This window comes from Myodes glareolus, chromosome 17, assembly GCF_982192425.1.
Source record: "Myodes glareolus chromosome 17, mMyoGla1.1, whole genome shotgun sequence".
NCBI classification, from domain to species: domain Eukaryota; kingdom Metazoa; phylum Chordata; class Mammalia; order Rodentia; family Cricetidae; genus Myodes; species Myodes glareolus.
Window position 1 is genome coordinate 62,671,846 of NC_142042.1, and position 9,119 is coordinate 62,680,964.

Sequence of the window (9,119 nt, forward strand, 5' to 3'; positions counted from 1 at the left end):
ATCATTTTCCATCTTGTATATTAAAGCAGGCTCTCTCACTCGAACCCAGAGCTCACTGAGTCCAGCTAGCCAGCTTGCTCATCCTAAATGCTAAAATTACAAGCAGGCCGCCACTCCCATCCAGCATTTCCATGGGTGCTGAGGATCCAAGGCAAGTGCTTCCCTCTCTGAGCTATTTCCCCAGCTCTTGAAAATCTTGTAAAAATGCTTGTGGGCCTATGAGATGGTAAGGCAGGTAAAAATATGATGATGACCTGAGTCTGATCCCCAAAGAGTGAGAGCTGGGACTCCCACTTAAACTCAGAGCTAAGTCTGCCTAGCCCGCTTGCTCTGAGGATCCCATGTCTCCACATGTAACTATGGAAAACAAAATACATCACCTTTGGCCTCCATAGTATGCACACACTCCCTCACCCACATGCACACATGCACACACATGCATACACACACATGCACACACGCATGCACTCACACATGCACTCCCCCTAGGAAGACGTTTTAAAAGTAGCTCTCTTCTGTTCCTCCTTTTCGCTTACTTTTTCCTGCTTATGATCCCCAGGCAAGAAAACGCAGGTTTCCTCCTCCCCCCTCCCCTTTATACTCTTTCAATCCTAGGCAGTGGATTTTATGGCCTGGCAAACATTCAGAGAATCCCTAACTTCTCCACTCTGCGGGACGATTCTCTGAGTTAAGTCCTCAGAGTTTAAGTCCCCACAACTGGAGAGAGGTTTTACTTTAAAACTAAAAAATAAAAAGGAAAAAAATGTGGGCAGTCTTTCAAGCAACTAAGCTGACTTACAAAGTTCTTGTCTTGCTCTGAACCCTAACTCCGAGTGTCACAAATGTCCTAGTTACCATAGTTACACACTGTCATTCCCCCAGGCAGATGCATGCCATGAGCCAACTAAGGGGAGAGTCACTCATTCAGAAAGGAAACAGTGAAGCTGAAGCTTTTAAATTACATTTCTAATTGTTCTTGAATTCTCCTCCTCCCATTTTCCCCTTTATACACCAGTCACTGTCCCGTGACCCCCATATTTCAACTCTAAGATCTACTGTTCAGGTCGATTCCCAGGTAACTGAAAAAGCAGCCTTGGCCTGTGGCAAAGCAGAAGGCAAGTCAGGGGGAAGTCATCAGTTACATCGGGTCCCCAGTTTGCTTTCTCTCTCCCAAGGCAGTATTATTATTATTATTATTATTATTATTATTATTATTATTATTATTATTATTATTTATGATAGGATCTTGCTATACAGCAGAGGCTGACCTTGAACTTGGGACCCTCCGGTGTGGGCCTCCTCACGTGCTGGCATTGCCGGTGAGTACCCTACACCCTGCTAAGGCACATGTCTGCACAGCACCCTGAACCCTTACCCAGTGTTCTGAGAGCACTTTCCCTCCCTGTCCAGGTTTGCATGCAATTATCCCCTTTCACCTGGTGGGCAAGGAGCTCTGTGAGGTCCGCTTGGTAGGCTTCAAAGGCCACCTAACGAGGTAAGACTCTGAGGTCCCTGAATGCTCTCACAGATGCCAGACTGTATTTTAGGGAGGGAGTATTTGGGTGCAAAACTCAGGCTTAGTATTCAATGAGTGAGTGAGAGGAAAGTGAACCAGGAACCAGGTATCTGATGAAGGCTCCTGCCCTCATCTGTCTGTCTAACCCGAGGCAGGAACGTCAGACTTCTGAAGTCGAACCTGCCTGAACCACCGTTTAACACTTCAACCTATCCAGGCCGACTTCCCCCGGAGACAGTTATTAGGCAAATCCATCGACTTAAAGCAAGTACAATGTGAGGATTAAGTATTGAGTAAATTTTAGCTTTCAAAATAACTAAGAGTATTCTGTTGCTGTCATTACCACTTAATATTATCAGCAGGCACTGACCAACTACTGCCAATTGTGGCAGGTGACTGCCTACTAACCCACGTGTGTCCACGGCCTTCTGATCCAAATGGCAAACTAGTAAGAGTGGCAGGAGCCAAGGGAGTGTATCGAAGTGTGGGAGGGACAATTGCAAAGAGAGAGAGTTCCATCCCAAACCACAGGCTGGCTCAGCACAACCCCGAGTCCCCTGGCTAATAGCGACAGAGTCAAGCACGGCAGACCTCCAAATTCCTCATTCAGGAGGAGGAAGCTCTAGAAGGTGCCAGCAACAGTGCAGTAAGAAGGAGAGATGTGTCTCCACGATGCTTCCTGCAGAAAACGGAGAAGTTTGTTTCCAGGACCTCTCTACTCGGGCGAAGCCAGGACTGCACAGCAGAAAAGAACTTGAGGGTAAGTCAGCACAAAACGAGTTTGAGAGGTTTAATTTTTTTAAAAAAAAAAATTCTGAGTGTGTGTGCACATGCGATTGTACACACGTGGAGATCAGAGGACAACACCATGGAATGGGCTCCATGGATCCAATTCAGGTCACTAGGTCTGCATGGAGAGTACACTGGTTGCCACCCCAGAGATGGGATTTATTAAGAAGAGATCTTAACAGAGATTTGAGTAGAGGGGCTAATAGATAGAAAGGTGCTCAGAGAAAGGCTAGCGCACACTCAGCCATGTGGGGGACACTGGAAGGAATGATGCTTAGGTGTCTCAGCCATACATACGATTCTAGTGGCCTCTCAATAGGTTGCTAAGAAACTTTTATTGTTTATTATTTTTATATTGAGATCTATAGTGTGGTCCTGAAGTGAGTTGGATAGGATTGCAGTCTGATAAGTTAAAATCATAGGTCATGGGCTAGAAAGACGGCTCAGCAGTTAAGAGCACATATTGAACTCTTAAAGAGTTCAATTCCCAGAACCCATGTAGGGTACCTCACAACCACCTGTGACTCCAGTTCCAGGGGATCCAATGTTTCTGGCCTCTAAAGTCAAGGGTACTTGTGTATACCCCCCTGCATATATAGAGAGTTAAAAATGATTTTTAAACAAATCATTTAAAAACTGTTAGAGGTCACAAAGACTGCACAAGGAGGTCAAGATTTTAATTTCACTGCACCTGGAATTTCTCATGAGCCTCCTAGAAAACCACAGGCTTGCAAGCTGCAGCTGGGAGAGGAGAAAACCCACATTTGGTCATAGATGTTTGGCCATAGTTTGTTACAATTTAAACATTCCTTTTTAAGATATATTTTTATTCAGGTAGTGGTGGGGCATGCCTTTAATCCCAGCACTCCTGAGGCAGAGGTAGGCGGATCTCTGTGAGTTCTAGGCCAACCTGGGTCTACAGAGTGAGTTCCAGAACAGCCAGGACTGTTACATAGAGAAACCTTGTCTCAGAAAAAAACAAGATTTTATTTTTACTATATTTTTTACTTGTGTGTATCTGTTTGTATGAGGCCCTATGTGAGTGTGTGCCCTGCATGTGCCGGTGTCTGCTGAGACCAGGAGACAACAGTTCCCTTGGAGCTAGATTACAAGAGGCTGTGAGCTGTCTGATATGGGGCTGGGAACTGAACTCAGATCCTCTGGAAAAGCATAATGCCCTTAATGATTGAGTCATCTCTCTGACCCCTAATTTATTTAAGTTTATTTGAAATATCCCTCTATAAAAGGAGAATCATCTCTATGTAGGTCACTTTCACAGCAAATTGTGTTCATTGTACTGGGGTTCTTGATTCTCAGTTGGCCAGAGACTTCGACTAGGCTCAGGGTGACAGGCTCTTTTCCCTTTCATCCCCTTAACTTCTCCTTTCTATTCTGCCTTAAAGGGGGATTGAAATGCAGCAATATTAACCTTTAAAAATAGGAGTAGAGGTGTTGGAAGGATGGCTTAGTGGTTAAAAACACTGATTGTTCTTCCAGAGGACTGAGGGTCAATTCCACATGATAGCTACCAACTGTCTGTAACCTGAGTTCCAGTGAATTCAATCCTCTTTCTTCTGACCTTCCTGGGCAGCAGGCATGCGTGCGTGCGTGCGTGTGTGTGTGTGTGTGCATGCATGTGTGTGTATGTATGCATGCAGGCAAAACACATGTATAAAAATATATCTAAAAATAGGGATAGAGCTATAGCTTAGTTAATAGAGTACTTACTTAGTGTACAGAAAACTCTGGGTTCAATTCCCAGCATCCCTAAACAAGACATGATGGTGCCCACCTATAGTCCCAGTACTCAGGAGGAAGAAGCACAAGAATCAGGAGTTCAAGGACATCCTTGGTTACATAGCAAGTCTGAGACTAGCCTGAGCTACTTGAGACCTTATCGCAAAAAAAAAAAAAGAAACTAAATATAATGATGATGATGATGAGGAGGATGATAGATTCACAGAGTATTTGATCCCATGATAGTGCAGCAGCCCAGGCATCTCTGGGACTACGTGGGTGGAGGGAGAGCACATGATTTGGGATGTGTCCATTGTCCAACTGACAGAGAAGAGCTATAAAAAAGTGGGGAGCGCGAAAGAAATGCCCTTTCTATTTCAATTTATAGCCTTTTTAACTGAAATAATAGCTTTAGATAAGGAAATTATTCACAAAATAGAGCAAATGTTGAAATGGGAAGATGATAAGAAAGATAATTAAGTCTGTACTATTCTTAAAATGAAACACTGTCTAAGCAGAGAAATAAACTAGATGCCTTTTTAAACCTTTCAAATCTAAGCATCCAAAAATATTAAGTGCATTGTGTAGCATGGTGTTTTTCAGGCTTCTTTCCCCCGCCCCCCTAGCAGCAATGCATAGTCAGACATACATCCTAGAATAGAGATATAGTTCAGTCGTGGGGCACTTGCCTAGAATGTGTAAGGACCTTGGTTCAAGGTCAGCACTGCAAAGAAAATTATTATTGTTATTATTGTATTCTCCATCTTGATTCCAAACACACAGCACTCACTCCACATTTTCATGATTTCGCAATTCAGGTTTCATGAAAAAGCACTGATCTAAATATGTAATCTTTCTTTTCTCTCTCTCTTTCTAACACCCCTTAAACTGATCTTTCATCCATTTTGACAAACGCAAGTCCAATGGAGTTTCTTAATCATTAAATATTTCTGCAGGTGTACCCACCCACAATATGGAGACAATTTAGCAATGCCTGAAAGGGCAGCGTGCAGATATGACATTTGTCTTAAGGATTCAAGAATCCATTCTTTGGAGACCTGGCTTACCCTATCGATGAAAACTAAGGGCTTGGAAGCAGGACTTGACAACCTAAGACCTGCAAGTCTGCGGACAACCATTTATCTAACGGAATCTACCCTCCATCAATTTTCTTTAACATATCTTAAGTATTCAGCATCAGCGTGAACATTTAACGATTAACACAATAATCATAACTGGCTCTTCACGGAAGAGAGAGGGAGAGAGAGAGAGAAAGAGAGAGAGAGAGAGAGAGAGAGAGAGAGAGAACTGTTTTTCAAACCCTGGCTCTCGCGGGTCCCCGTCCCCCCCACTCCCCCGCCCCCCGGACCCCAGACCCGCTCCAGCCTCGGGTAACTTTTCCCTCCAGTTTGGTGGAAGGTTACATTGGAAGAAAATAGTCCCTACCGTCTAGAAAGTTTTCAGGGAAAAAGAGGGCTTCTGACGTGCCGGCGGTGCGGGGCGCTGCCCGAGGCGGGCGGTGCGGGGCGGTAACCTTGGCGTCTGCCCAGCGCTGCTCCCCGGATCCGGCACCCGGGAGGCCCCCGCCCGGGGGCAGGGAGGGAGGCGGGCGGGAATCTCCACCAGCCTGGAGTCCGCTGGGCTATGCCAGGACAATCTTTTTTTACTGATTATTTCTACTTCATGCTCTCTAGGCCTTACTTAGACTGTGTGGACAGAACCACCGTAAGTGCAGAAAATAAGCTGACTTGGAGAAAAACAGTATTTGGAAAATAGATCTTCCTCTTTCTCGCTCAAACTAATTTGCATGCAAATTACGTCGTGACAGGCCCTCAGACCCAGCAACCAGGCCCTGTGGTCTGCACGCCTTGCCTCTGACACCAGAATAAGATTTTGGGTGGTGGTAATTTTCCCATACGGAGCCGCACTCCCTAAAACAACCTGAGAAGAGATGAGCGTGGGTGATGGCTTTGGGGTTTGCTTCACTTCTGTCTAATACAGGCTGTTGTTTCGAGCTGCAAGATTCTATAACTATCTCAGCCCAGTGTAGCACAGATCAGTTTTTAAAATTTTACTGATAAATAATTTACATACTTTCTATTCAGATTTAGGATAGTTTGCTTTCTTGCAAGAAAAATGAAGTAGTATGGTTCTTGCTGTCTTAGTGGAGCACACCACAGCCTCATTCTGCTGGCTGACAATGTCAGCAGAGATTTGTGTGCACAGTTCAGTGCTGTTGGGTGCTCCGGATTAAACAATCAGACATACTTGTTCACTGCATTAGAAATAGCGTGGAGATTTCATCTTCTTCTAGTCTGTGCTGTGCTATAGGCCGGACCTTTGAAAATTAGAGAGTTCTTCTTTTATTCTGTAGTGAAATGGAGATCATCTTGTCGCAGCATTATGCATTTTTAAAAGCCTAGGAAATGGTACATACGAATTTAATGACAGCAGCTAGTATTATTTATGTTATGTTTTCCAGAATGCTTTTCGTATGTCAGATAATAAGCCCTGGTTTGGATGAGTGAAGCTGCCACACTGGGGACTCTACACATAGAGGAGAGTTCCGGATGGGCACTGGCTAGCACAGTACCCATTTCATTGACATGGCCTCGTGTGGTGACAACCGCCCTGCAGTCCTTTCCCAAATGTGGGCCCTCTTGACCTGGGAATGTGGCTCTCTTAAACGTCTTGGGGGGCAGAGTGTATTTAATCTGCCAGTGGGCCCTCCCTTCCCTCTTGCCAGTGTGCAACCTGAGAAGTTTGTCTAAATACAGAAAGGCTAAGCTCACTTGATGAAGATCAGATCAAGGGGAAAAGAATTTCTACAAGTTATTCAAGTTATTGATGTCAAAAGCGATTAGGGCCTCAGCTTCCATTCCATCACGTAATGGAAAGTATGTGCCAGGAGGCTTGCAGGTCACGTGATTTGCTGGAGGCTCTAAGTCTGGATTTCCTTCTGTCTCGGCCTTGAGTTGTATAGAGTTTCTAGGGTGTGTGGGAAAGACTGAAGCGCTTCTTGGAGCTGTTTATTTTCTGCTGTCAACTAAACCGTGGTTACCTGTTGAAGAGATTTGCTGAGCTGTTCACCTAGATTAAGACTTTAGTGGATTAATTAAAAAAAGGTTCTGAGAGCTAGAATCTGCCAGACCCCTACTGGCTCATAAGATTGTACTTTCCTACTGATGTGACGTGACAGCCGAGCTCAGCGCGTGTGAGCTGCAGGGGAGGAATTTAAGAGCAGTGCTGATGTGTTCAAAGACGAGCAGGTGTTCAGAATCAAACTGGCCCTGACAGCCAAGTCCAGGGGCACGGGACTCATTTCGTCCTGCTCCAGTGCCCCACGCTCAGCAGGCGCTCAGACTGACAAGATCCTGTGCCATCTGCCCACAGTGAAATCACAACTTCTGAAGTGCTTCAATGTTCTTTTTAATTGAGCGTGGAACTGAAGGCCTTGGGTATAGGCAAGTGCTCTGTCATCCAGCTGTGTCCCTAATCCCTTGTTTTGTTTTTCTCAAGACAGGGTCTAGCTATGAAGCCCATGCTCTCCTTGAACTCCCAATTCTCCTGCCTCAGCCTCCTGAATGCTGGGATTACAGATGTGTGCATATTTGGGAGCATGTGTCTGTGTGTGGGTATGAGCACATGGAAACAGGTGCCCACAAAAAGGTGATGGATCCCCTGGAGTTGGAGTTACAGGTGGTTGTGCGCCATTAGACAAGAGTGCCGAGAACCGAGATCGCATCCTCTGGAAGAGAGCAAGGAACTCTTAATCACCTAATCATCTTGCCTGTCCAGTTTTGCAGACTCTGGTGTGTTCACGCTAATGTGTCTAAATAGCTGGGTTTAGAATATACCCGAGACAGTGCTCAGTTACCGAGCTGCTCAGTTTCCAGAGAAGCTAACTGAGCTGAAAGTGAATTAAACTCCTAGCCCAGTAACCCTGGAAAATAAGCAGAACTGTAGACGTGCTGCTAACCTTCGCGTCAAATGACGGGCAGCGTGCAGGTCTGGCTACTTTTGAAACCACATTCCTTTTCATGAAAACGCCCACCACTGAAGCTGGAAGCTGTCATCATTGATAAATGTGTGGTTTGGTTTGGTTTGGTTTGGTTTGGTTTGGAGACAGGGTCTCACTGTATATCACATTGCCTGTCCTGGAGCTTGTTGTGTAGACCAGGATGGCCTTGAGTACATAGAGATCCACCTGCCCCTGCCTCCCAATTGCTGAGATTAAAGACGTGCACTGCCACACCCAGCCTATCACTGATGTATTGATCAGTGAGTCTATGTTGATGTGCTGAATGCTGGCCCTTGGAGATGCTTCAAGATATGTCAGTTCTAACAAAAGCCTAGATCCAGGGTCTTGCACATGCTAGATAATATCCCTGAGTTCAAGCCTTGCTTGTTTTGCATTTTGTTTTTTGGAGGTTTATCTCTTTTAATTTTATGTATGTGGGTTGGTTTTTGTTTTGTTTTGGGTTTTTGTTTTGTTTTTTTTTTTTTGGAAGGGTTGTTGTTTGCTTGTTTCAAGACAGGGTTTCTCTTTGTAACAGTTCTGGCTGTCTTGGAATGAGCTCTGTAGACCAGGCTGGCCTCGAACTCACAGAGATCCGCCTGCCTCTGCCTCCCAAGTGCTGGGATTAAAGGCGTGCGCCACCACAACCTGGCTCCATGGCAACTCTTATTAAAGAAAGCATATAGTTTGGGGCTTGGTTACAGGCTCAGAGGTTTAGTCTAGTATCAGCATGATGACAGGAAGCACGCAGGCAGACAAGGTGCTGGAGAGATAGAAGTCAGAGTGGGAGACACTGGGCTGGGCATGGGCTTTTGAAACCTCTAAGCCCATGCCCAGATGCTGTGGAATAATCCTTCTGTACACTGTGTGAATATATGTCGCTGCGATTGGTTTAATAAAGCAAGCTGTGTGGCCAATAACTGAACAAAGTTAGGTGGGAAAGCCAAAGTGAGAATGATGAGGTGAAGAAGGGTGGAGTCAGGAGAGACAGCGGCCAGCTGCTGAGGAAGTAGGATGTGCAGAGAATGAGGTAACAAGCCACGAGTCACATGGAAAAAC

At 45.3% G+C, this 9,119-nt stretch overlaps 1 protein-coding gene and 1 long non-coding RNA gene across 2 annotated transcripts in view; one reads left to right on the top strand and one right to left on the bottom strand.

The window, feature by feature from the left end:
* Pogz (pogo transposable element derived with ZNF domain) overlaps nt 1–5,505 on the bottom strand; it is a 59,579-nt gene extending 54,074 nt beyond the window's left edge. Inside the window, exon 1 of the mRNA XM_085678018.2 lies at nt 5,489–5,505. The gene's annotated coding sequence lies outside the window, so the exon portion shown is untranslated. The remainder of the gene's footprint in view (nt 1–5,488) is intronic.
* LOC146891319 (uncharacterized) lies at nt 1,450–8,707 on the top strand. The gene is made up of 2 exons (XR_014997696.2): nt 1,450–2,276; nt 7,566–8,707. It is a non-coding gene; the product is annotated as an uncharacterized LOC146891319 (long non-coding RNA).
* Nucleotides 8,708–9,119: the final 412 nt, after the last annotated feature.